Here is a 12,550-nt window from a genome sequence, read left to right on the forward strand (position 1 = left end):
CTCTCTCTCCTCTCTCTCTCTCTCTCTCTCTCTCTCTCTCTCTCCCTCTCTCTCTCTCCCTCTCTCTCTCTCTCTCCCTCTCTCTCCCTCTCTCTCTCTCTCTCTCCCTCTCTCCCTCTCTCTCTCTCTCTCTCTCTCTCCCTCTCTCTCTCTCTCTCTCTCTCTCTCCCTCTCTCCCCCTCTCCCTCTCTCTCTCTCTCCCTCTCTCTCTCTCTCCCTCTCTCCCTCTCTCTCTCTCTCTCTCTCTCTCCCTCTCTCCCTCTCTCCCTCTCTCTCTCTCTCCCTCTCTCTCTCTCTCTCCACCTGAGCGCCACATTCCTGCGGTGAACACGCCTCTCTCCTCCAATCACAGCCCGGCACAGACAACACAACGTTTCCTTCACAAATCATTAAGGTCGAGAGTTTCTGCGGGAACTAAACTACAAAAATCAAACACATGAAATCATAACTGTAAAGGAACAAGGCAGCCTTCTGTTCAGGAGTGGAAAGGGACAAAGTAGGTCACTGAAAAGCATGAAAATGATGTGAATCATGTCCTAAGGTCTGTCAGGCGCCAGATATTAACCCATTTCAACTTACTGGAGATTTTGGACAGTTGCCCCCTCTGTCCACAATTTCCCCCCATTCTCTATGAATTGTGAATTTATCCTGTTGCCATCTATTACCCAGAGAGCACAAGGCAGATGATCCACAGATGATCCAGAGACAAGCCACTTCTCTTACGCTTCCTGAGTCCAGGTTTGTCACCTATTTTGTGGTTAACTGATTAAACACAAATATAATTGGAAATATGTCAAATCTAAGTATAATATCAGGTGATAATATGAAGGTTTGAAACTGGATATTGACACTGAGCCCCTCTAAAAGAAAAAGGGTAAATTAGGTAAAACATGTGGAGCTGCCCCCCTAATCAATGTACCAAAAACTCAGGGTCACACGGTGATCAGGGGGCTTTTCCGGGCCCCTGGGGACCTCATTCATGGTTAATCCAGCCTGACACACTCATGCTTTATCCACACAGGTGTTTTCACTCATGTGCTGGATCAGACTTTGGTTCACTACAGTGTAAACGTGCTTCATTAACATGTAAATCACTGTAGTTGCACCTGTTCAGGGGAGATAACTCAGACTATTGGTGTGCTGGGTTCAGTGACTTCACGTATTTCCCAGCATTAGTTTGTCAAACTTTACCCAGAGGTTCACTAAAAGCCCCTGTGTTGATGTACAGAGCCTTTAATATTATACAACTGACACTTACACTTATTTGCAAGTTGTCCATTTGTTTTTTAATGTCCTTTAATATCACTATATAACTGCATCTCAGACATATTCAAATAGAGTTGGATGTGTCCAAGTCTATAGTGACTTTTCATATTTCAAGTATTTTTTTTTCCCTCAAGCTCCCAAAGATTCATGAACCTTCGTGCTTCCACTTCCACTGTAGAGGTTACAGTGACCTTATTTTATCATTTGGTGCATTTTAATCCATATACCAATAATCATATCACTCATATTAATGTGCTTGGTGTCTACGCTGCTGTGCATTCACCGCTTCAGTGAACATGACAGCAGCAATTAGAGAACATGATTAGAGCAAGATTTTGTTTTCTGTGATTTATCATATGTATCTTGATTTCAGTCTTTAAGTTAAATACAAGTAAATAATCTGAAAAATTAAAAACACGAGTATTTACACAGAAATAAAAAAGAGAAATGCCCCCCCCCCCCCCCAGCTTCCTCCTGCTCTGTTTCACCATCTGACTGCTTCAGGGAGACAAACCTCATCTTCATCTACATGTCAAGACACCTTTCTGTGATGATCTCTTCATACCAGCGATCCTCTTCCACAGGGACGTCTAAAGTGTGTAACTGTATCCCTCGGGCATTTCCTTTGTCTCTCGCTGAACTTTATATTTGAAGTACCACATCCCCATTTAGCAGGTTTTGTTTTACAGTCGCAGCCATTTCTGTGACGCATGAGGCAGTAACACGCAGGTCATCTCCAGTTTCCTACAGTGCTTGTCCAGCACTACAAATGGGATGACTTAGTTATGGTGGAGCAACCACATCGACCTCTCTGTGAACTCAGAGCACTGTCTCCACCTCAGTCACTCACAGTCCCTTTAAGCTCAGCCAAGGCCGAGACAATTCATCTGTGCCGTGCTAAGGCTTCGGCACGCGACCTTCAACTATCATCTGGAGCCGAGCAGACATAACAGAGGAAGCAGGACGGCGTTAGTTTCTCCACACGGAGCTGCAGTGACGTTAAAGCTGTCTGATCTGGCTCAGTTTCCACTACTACTTGTTGGCTTGTTCTTGTTTTGCAGGGTCATGTATTCAGTGTAAATATTATTCTGAGTCACACCGCTCACCAGTACACAGGATGTGATGCTGCAGTCATTTGACGCCCATTGCAGATGCCAAAGGGGTGATTTACAAACCTGCAAATGTTGACTTGCAAACAACGCGAGCCCACAGTGTCATAAATTCACAGGAGCATCAGACAGGAAGCAGCAATCAGCAGCTGCTTGTCTAAATATTACAGAGCCAGTGTGCAGGTTTGTCACTTGTCTGTTCTACTCAATAACACGTCATTTCATTTCCTTTCCTTTAACCATTGGGGAAGGGGATTAGAATATAATATGGTTGCTTCATGTATTAAACCAAGTTTTTAACAGGTAAGGCTGGAAATGCTCCATATTGTTGTTATTTCAAAAAATACAATAAAAAGAAAAATATATTAAACTATTTCCTTTTTTTTTTTTATCCAGCCTGTCTGTTGCACTCAGCACCGAGTCAGCTGGTTCACACTGAAGACATACACTAAAAGCTTTTTTAAAAGCTTCAGTCATTTTCTACAACAGCTGCTCACTGTAGTTTTGACCACATTGTGCATTTGTTGGGGACTAAAAGGAAAGGGAAAAAAGGGGATTTCTGCACTAAAAAGTCAACTGTACGTGTACTGAGGTATTTTGTTTCGTTCAGTAGATTCATATTGTGGGTCTGGGGCCTTTAGACTTTAGGTCTTGTTATATTCTTCTGCTTTCAATATCTTTTTTATCATCATCAAGGTGAAAGGAAATGTAGGGACAGACAAATCTGAGTGTAGATTTTTATGACACTGAAGTCCATGTAGTGAAACAAGGTGTTACAGATTTCTACAGGCGGTGGCTCCTCTGTACCTGTGTGTATAATGATTAGATAAGTGCTCTGAGGTCTCTGTGCTTGTTCCAGCATGTAGACAGATTTTCCTACACCCTCCCTATAGTTCCTCCATCATTACTGAACACACTTCACTGTTAAGTGCTCTGTGTGTGTGTGTTTACTGAGAGACAGACAGTCATGTATTTGCAGTAATCATCACATTCATACATGTGCGCTCTCTCTTTCTGTGTGTGTCAGTGTGCATTTCGCAGCCTACAGCCTGCTGCTCTGTAATAAGAGGCTTCCGAACCGAGGAGGCACTTTACCGCTCCTCAAAGACATTTGGGGGGGGCGGGGTGGGGGGGTAAAGTTGGAGCACTGCATCCCCTATCCACCCCCCCCCCACCCCCCTCCCCCTTTCAGGTTTTTACTGAGCTTGGCAGCCTGCCAGCACGAATGGAGAAACTTGATGGCTGGACTGGGTTTCACGCAGCAGCTCTGATGAAAGGCTGCCGGCGCTGGTGTGAGGAGTCCTATACATTACATGTGGCCTCAGCTGCAGCCAGGAAGTTACCTGAGCTTCAGCTTGTAAGACGCGTTGTGTGTGAACATAAACAGAACTAAGCGTGGCAGCACCCAGAGTGGTTTCTAAACTGTTCACGTTGAAATCACAGACGTTTAGTTGTTTGTTGTTGACCTCACATCACACCTTCATGTACTGAGCTGTGTGTTCATCTGCTTTACTGCATCTCACAGACACACAGTCAACACTCTGGAAGAAACCCTTTAAACATGGGGGTTAAAAACAAACATGACAAAAGCTTAGAGATTTAAAGGTTACACACTGACTACATCCACCACAGTCTTTCATTGTTCCTCAGGATGATGTGTAGTCACAAGGTGAAACATCTGGATATTTGACATTTGTGTTGATTTTCTTAAGGAATTTCTCAGGTGTTTGGCTCACATTTAGGCAGCAGCACCAAATGATTTTAGGGACATTTTTTCCAGTATTATAATATATCATATTATTTCAATGCCAATATTGAAATTCTGATTTAAGATGCTATTATTATTATTATTATTATTATTATTATTATTATAAACTAAACTCCAGGCAGGTGTGTACGGCCTGCATGGATTGAGGTTTGTTCTGAACATACTGTACATCACTAACTTACCTGCTTTATGAAGAAACATGATAACATGATGCAGTTGTTTGTTGCTGAGGTCAACACAGGGTTCCTCAGCTTCTAAAAGAGACGGAAATATGAGCTCATGTTCAGTAGCTTACGTTAGCAGCCATTTTTAAATGAGCATGACATTAAAAAAGTTTGTTATTGGTACAAAGTGACATTAATTTATTTATACACAACAACAATGAATCAAACATTTCCTCACCGGGACAGAATGTGCAGTTTTTGTAGAGTTTCACGTGATAATAATGATACACTGTGTTGAAAGTTTAACTGGAAGATTTGGACCAGCGACTCTTCAACAGCTGTCAGTCAACACTAACGAGCTGGTTAGTAGTGGACTGATCAGCTGGAAGGTTTCTGCTGGTCACTGTTGGTCTTAAAGACACAGTTCATTCATTATATTTCCTAACACAGTGATGGCACAGAGGCGTTTCTCTTCTAGACTGAACCATCTTTAAAGGATCAAACACTGGGATCCAAAGGCCGTGTTATCCAGCAGCTGCACCTCACTACACCTGACAGAATCATTCACGAACACTGATAATAACGTGTTTTATCGCCCTAACATAAAATGGTAGCACTTGCAATTAAAATTTTTTATTTTTTTTTAAAGATGTTCAATAGTTGAGCCCCACATCACAGGTTACCTGGGAGTCTGCGCACCTCAGCCCGAGCCACCAGCTTAACATGTGTCATTTGAGTCAAGTTGTTTAATTTATCTTCAGCTATAAAGTCTTCTCAGACACAGTGGAAAAATAAATGTTTTGGTGTCACAGAGCTGTGGAAAATCCACATAAACAGAACAGAACGAGTGAGTGGTTCTGATCAGAGGCTCTCAGCAGACCGTTCATAACAGTACAGTGTTTGACACGGCAGAGTCTCACATTATATTATTAACCCTCTCCTCTTGTTTGACATAAAGTTGTATATACTAGTACAGATTAAAATTGTATAAACTTCAGCGTGTAAGTGGGTTTTTACTGTCCACACCCATCACACGGTGGAGGCAGGTCAGTTTACACTTGGTGCAGAAACGACGGAGCCCAACAGCACATGAAGCTTTAATCTCTGTGTACAATGAATTTATGTCTGTTTTGCACATGTAAACTGTGTAAATACTTCATTGTTTAAATTCTACAGTTTTGTGTTTTTCCTTCACACATCACTGTGTTTGCACATTCAGATCCTAATGTGGACGATAATCAAGAATTTTGCTTGTGCAACCTTAGCAGAGTTATGCCATTTGGCTTTCTGCATGTTTACTCAGCAGGCTGCAGCCGTGTCTGAAACAAGACAACATGCAGGTCTGGGCAAAACAGACAGGTAATTAAAATTTGGATGAGTGTCATCAAGCAGTGGGGGGAAAAATACTTATCAGGAGTTGAATTAAATTAACACGAGAGGATGTGGATGCTTCTACAACAAATGAAGAAGCTGACAAATTAATTCTGACAGACTGAAGTCATTTCATTTTATTCATGTGGTTCATCTTAAAAAAGATGAGGGACAAAAGAAGATAAAGGTACAAATTATGAAAATTCTGATGGTCTGCAAATGCAACATATTGGCACCATCCCAACATGCATCATGGGTGGTAAGTGAGGTGAAGTGGAGGTGGAGTATATGTGCCTGCTGGATGACGTGACAGGCCTTTCATTTTTGAGAGCCTTAAAGTCTTCGGGAGACCCTGCAGGCACTTCCTGCTTTCATCTCGGGCTGTCGTCCGTCACCGGGGCAACACATCGCCCTACACATGGCTGTGATGTTATGACATGTTCTGGATGTGGCGCTGGCTTAATGGCTGTAGCAGGATTATGTAGTGAGCAGGCACTCTCCGAGGCCGTGATGTATGGGGTTCATAAAGTTCATAAAATAAAGGAGGTGGAACAAAGACAACAACAACTTTGATTTACTGCTGGCAGGAAGGTGGGAGAGAATTACACCTTCAGGTCAACAGCTCTCAAAAACAATGCTCCTTCACAGACCCTGAGCGTGAAGTCAGGTTTCTTCCTCAGAACTTGAGTAAGTCGTGAAGCCACGTGTTGTCCAAGCTCATCATAAGCTATTCATTGCATGCAACCACCGTGGTAATTTTACCAACTGCTTTCCCACAGGAGAAAATAACACACACAAAAAGCCACTTGAATCCTCTAGTAAATACCATGCACTACATTTACTGGACTGTTTGAATACCGTAAAACAGGATGAACATCTGCAAAACAAGTTTATGTACAGAAAGCAAACAGTCGCATGTTGCTCTCAAGTGGCCGGAAGAATAAACCAGCAACACTGTGCAAAAAGATTTCAGCGTCAATGTGTGCAGAGGTGGCAGATGTGAAGAACGTTTGGGAGCCGCTGCAATCTCAGAAATTAAAAAAAAAAATCCAATTTCTACAGTCTAAAAAAAAAAGTGTATTGTTGCTTTTTTCCTAGAGGTACTTTCAATATTTCACAGAGCAGATTTGGTATCGTGAAAACCTCAAAACAGTGGTTCCTGCTGTGTTAGCACGTTCACTATGAGGATATTCACCACAAAGAGATTCCCTGTGAAGAACACTTAGGATGAGGTCAACCACTGGGAAAACAACCAGGATGAGGACAATACGGGGAAAGTCAAAGTGAGGACATCCCACATGAACCAGAGTTTTAAGCTGGGCCTCGTATTGAGTGAGATAACAGCACCTTGACAGTTTCAAGGGAAATTGTTGTCTTGCAAATCACGGTGACATCATGCTGCACCATGTTCAACAACATACAGTAAAAAAAAACTCCTGTGACATTTTGTGTTTGTAGGTTGCACATTCATTGTCAGAATCAGTCAACATTGTCTTTAATCAGACTTTGCTCAAACTGAACCGTCAACATCTCTGGTATATTTGAGGATACTTACACACTGAGGCATCTGGGTGGGAAACATCTGCTGCCTCTGTCCACATGTGTCCAGTGACGCTCATGCTTCAGTGCAGAAGGCCTCCTGTCCTGCACACACACACACACACACACACACACACACACACACACACACACACACACACACACACACACACACACACACACACACAGATAAACACAATTCAGTTTGGGCTGAGGTTGCATAGATGCAGTGAAGAAGTTGTGTTTATGTCAGTGCTACAGTAGTCCACGAAACATCTCAGTACAAACACCAACAGGCCACTAAACACAGCTGCAGGAGTCAAGGACATTGCCACTGTGTGTGTTGGTGTGTGTGTGTGTTGGTGTGTGTGTGTGTTAAATAACTTCTAATTTACCAAACAATCCATAAATGAATGAATCACAAACACATAGTAAACAAAGTCACCCTGACTCACTCATTGCTCAGATGCTCCCACTGAGCAGAAATGTGGTTGGAGCTTGTTAGCTGAGAAAAACACAGGCATGTAAACAAAAAGCCAAAAGCAGCACCGATCACATGCAAGCCTCCATTCACAGGGCAGAAAGCAGAGCTGCTGCTGCTGCTGCTGCTGCTGCTGCTGCTGCTGGGAACAGGGCTTATTTGAGCCGGTTCAGGTCTGGTCCTGCTCCTGTTGACACTATTTCAGTCACTCACAACACACAACAGCCATCTGAGTCCCCACCTGCTAAAAATACAAATCCCAAGAATCCACACGGTTTGGTACCTGAGGAGCTTTTTAGATTTTACAGTGATTGGACGAGACCCATCTCTTGGATTTTTCTCTACTGACTGTCACTTCAGTTAGTAGCCAGATGAAAATGACTGTTACCAACAGTCTTTATCAGCTGTAGCTAGCAGGCAAACTAATGTTAGCTCCATGAGTTTGAGTGAAAATTTGTGTCTTGCTGCCTTTTCAATGTCCAGATGATTCATTTTAAAATGTGGAGCCTGGAACAGGGGTATGGAACATGCACATGATGACTACATACAGCACTGTGCCAAACGTTTTAGGCACTTTAGATGTTTTGATTCTTATCCATCACACAATCCCATCAGGGAGACATCCGACTGGTCCCAGATTCTTCTGACTTTGAGCCCAAACTTACAGCCATAATCATAAAGAACCATCTTCAGAGACAAGACGAACGAGGAGTCCTGCAGCAGATGGTCTGGCCCCCACAGAGCTGAGATCTCAGCATCATAGAGTCAGACTGGGATCACATGAAGAGACAGAAGACACTGAGACAGACTCAATCCACAGAACAACTGTGGCAGCTTCTCTACAATGTTTTCTCACTTTACTTCACTTTTAATGCTTGAAATTCTTTGCACTGTACTTTAAATGACACCAAGACTGAAGCTAAAGCTTTGACGACGAACAGCATCCTCACCACTTCATCCACACAGAAGACATTAGGATTAAGGACAGGTCTTGTATTCTTGTATATATTATACTATATATAGTATAATTAGTTCTAGTCCTATGAATGCGTTTAGATCAGGATCAGGATATATATTGTCGTCCTTTCAGTAAAGTTTGTCTTGGGCTCACATTTGCTGCTGCACAAAACCTTACCTGACAAACATACATAGCACCATCCATACTACAAATACATTACTCTTCATACATCTCATACATCAAAGTGCTTCGGTGCCTCGGTGCAGAAGTAAAAAAGACCATATGACCAACAAATCAAATACAAGCAGTTGTAGATAAAAGAATGTAAACAGTCACACAGAATAATGAAACCAGCAAAACAGTCACCACCAGGAGTGATTTTCAAAAACATGGCAAATTAAACTGTTTTCATATTTGCATCTCTTCTCACTCACACACAAATATGCCTGATGCCTGACGAGCATTAAATCACCTCGATTTTAGCGTCTCAAACTGTGAAAAAAAAGCAGCTTTGTTGTGAGTCTCTTATTCTGCTCTGAATAAGCATTTGGTGCATCAGAGAGCGCGGGCCGCTCCCTCACTTTCATGCCATGCCAGCACTTTCTGAAATCTGCCCAGTCCTTAAACGAAAACGGGACAAAGTGTTCAAAACACATCGCACTCTCCTCTTTTATCACTATTACAACCACCTGATGAAATCCAATCTGGAGACATTCTCTGTCAAAGCTGATGGTTTTTCTCTGTGGGGTCTGGGTGGAATTAGCTGCCAAACGGCACAGAGAGAGCAGGACTTGCTGAGCCACATACACATCAGCAGAACATGGTCAAAACAGTCAGAGCAGTGAAAGTCAGGGATGCTTTTTCTTTTTTATATACATGACTGACCAGGAGCTGACTGTAGGCTTTGGTCTCCTTAACTGGGAATTGTGTATCTTCCTCCAACACAACAGACATCAATGCAGAAGATCAGAAGAGTAAGAAAAAGGAAATTAAACCGTAGCTTTAAATTAACAATGGTTTACTGGTTATTCATTGACCCTGAATTATTATGTTTTCCTTATGGTAACTTTGCTATAATAACAGTCCACAGAGACACAGCGTCTCTGCACAGCCGAGGCAGCGACAGGACCCCCCCCCCTCAAGACCGAGGCTGCTCATCCCTTCATGGAACATCTGGAGTTTCACTGCATGTACAAAAACATGAATAAATAAAACTACAAATATAAACTTCATACTTATCTAAAAATTACAAGATTTCAACAAGTGGACAAAAAACAACACTTTAGCATTAGCTAGCATTATACTGGGAGGCAGCTGGCTTGACCCCAGGGGGCCCTGCACCCAGCCATCAAGATGGACGACTGACTCACTCCTCCACTTTCAAGAGGCTGTCGTTGCTGCTGTGATAAATATGGAAGTGAAGCTAATAAGAGTTAAGAGTTGAACCATATATTTTATGATGTTTAAACGTATTTATTTTCTTTTACCAAACTTCTCTCATGTGCAATAAGCATACAATTTCTATCCTGTCCATTTAGCTCAACAATATGTGCCATTTTTATATTAAATATTTGAACTGCATTGCAACACAAATTTAAGTTTTAAGACAAGATAAGACAAAATTTATCCTACGTGGGGAAATCTGTATTGTTGCAGCTGCAGCAGGATATAAACAAGGGCAGGTAACAAGTAGAGTTAAATTACATCCAGAAAGAAAACTTACATCAGAAACTATATCTACATTATAAATGTGTTTACATGAGGTCTAATATTACACATTGTTTACAAGAATAGTATTGCATATCGTTTTCATGAAGTGTGGTAATGCACATACAGTATGTCGAGCATCTTCTTCCTGGAGCAGCTCGTTCTGCACCGTCTGCAGCTCCTCTTCCTTCCCTCAGAAATCCTCTTCTCATTCTGCAGAGTTTTTAGATCTGGAGTGACCCCGGCCTTTTTGTCAGGAAACAACCGTGTTGTGTTGTTGGGTGAGTTGTTCTCTACACAGTGTGTGAGACAGTTAATGCCAGTGCCTCATTAGACCCATCAGACAGCAGTGTTACCAGAGTCCCTGATGTAAGAAAATCCCTTCACAGAGTTTATTCATGACTGTAGAATAAATCACTGGCAAAACTGTGAGATGCAGTTTAAAGCCCCAGTTTTCACCTGTTTTAAAATCAGTTTACAGTGATTTTATCCTCACACCCCAAATATAGTTTGGACAGGTCCGACAGGTCCAAGGTGGGGTTTGTTCTTTACAGACTTCAATAAGTTAAATAGAATAGGAGCAGTTTTCTGCTACACAGTTAGCTGCCAGCAGCTTAACGGACTTCATTAATTACTTTCAGTCAGCAGCTCAGGTCAGTGCTTCTCCAGGTTCCCACCAGCTGGACGGTACACACACACAAACATCATCCTGGGAGGAATTTCAGGCTGGCATCCTGACCTGCCCAGGCTCACTTAGTGGACCGACTCCAGCTCTGACTCACTGTGATTATCTGTTCAGCCCCCTCACTCTGTGCGGCTGTGTGTGTTCTTGTTTTGGGAACTTATTCCCAGATTGCATTCTACATATGAGCTCTGGCTGTTTTCCAGGAGCCCACGCTGTCCATCTGCCAGACTATACTGCCCTCACACTGATGTATGTACCATTTGGGTGTATGTGTGAATGACTGCAAAAGACTGCGCTTCCAACCTGCTGAGCACCAAATGTCAGATTTATAAATTCAGTGTTTAACAAACGAGAAGCAGTTTTGGTTGAAACAACGATTTCATAGTAAAATTTTACCACATATAGTTAAAGGTCTTCAGGTCTCCCTTAAAACATTCCTCACATACCTGCATGATCAGGGGAACAGTTTTTGTTTGCTGTAATTGTCCTTCCTGTCCATGTGACACGGGACAAAATCTTTGTTCCACTTCACCTGAAGCTAAAATGAGGCGTCCACAGTCTGAGCTAATCAAAACAAGTGGGTTTCTATCAAAGACAGTTTTAGTCTTTTTCTTATTGTCCCCCCACTGCTGTTCACAAGGAATCACTGTTTGGGGAAATGAAGTGGATTGAGAACGGTGGGTGGGACGAAAACCACCTTCAATTGTGACCATCTGACTCTGATTTGGGTCTTGGCAAATAAACAGAGTGTTGCTGCCATCAATTTCACCTGAGAGGACGTACTGCTGGCTTTTGACTGAGCTGGAAACAGCTGGGTAACACGTAGTAGCATGTTTATAAAGTCTTCTTTAAAGGATTGGGATCAGTGATCTTGGAACAGTGGTTCCCAGTCTGGCCCACTGTAAGAAGGCCAACAAATCATTTGCAAAACAGTATAATTTTGGTGAAAAGATCTAATTATGTATATAAAATAAATTAATAAAAATGTTTCTAAGTCTTTAAAAACCTTTCTGATCACATCCATGGTCAAAACTGGAGCATCAAAACAGATGCATGTTAGCAACAGGAAGAATTAAAGGGAGTCAGGAGACAGATGGTGAATCTTCAAGTGATCTCCCCCCGTCAAACAACTCCTCCCGCCTTCAGTTCAATCCTGAATGTTCAATTTTTATCACTAAAATAAAACTGCTTCCGTATTGTTACTGGTTCGGGGATGAGCCTCCAACATTTCTGAGATATTTCAAGTGGGCCATGAGTTAGAAAAGGTTGGGAACCAGTGACATAGAAGAAAGAAAGTCAACATATTTCTACAAGATGTTGCTTTATAAAAACTGTCGCCAAGCGCTTGTTCTTTGTGGGAACTGTTGGGTTTTTCTCTGTAACAAAGTAAGGTCTTGACCTGACCCTGTGCCTTGAGATAATGTATATTATGATTTGGCGCTATACAAATAAAACTGAATTGAATCTGATACATGACTTATACCATAGAGCCACACTTAACA

This window comes from Trachinotus anak, unplaced genomic scaffold, assembly GCF_046630095.1.
Source record: "Trachinotus anak isolate AG129_WGS33_773 ecotype Australia unplaced genomic scaffold, CSIRO_AGI_Tana_v1 ptg000011l, whole genome shotgun sequence".
NCBI lineage: Eukaryota > Metazoa > Chordata > Actinopteri > Carangiformes > Carangidae > Trachinotus > Trachinotus anak.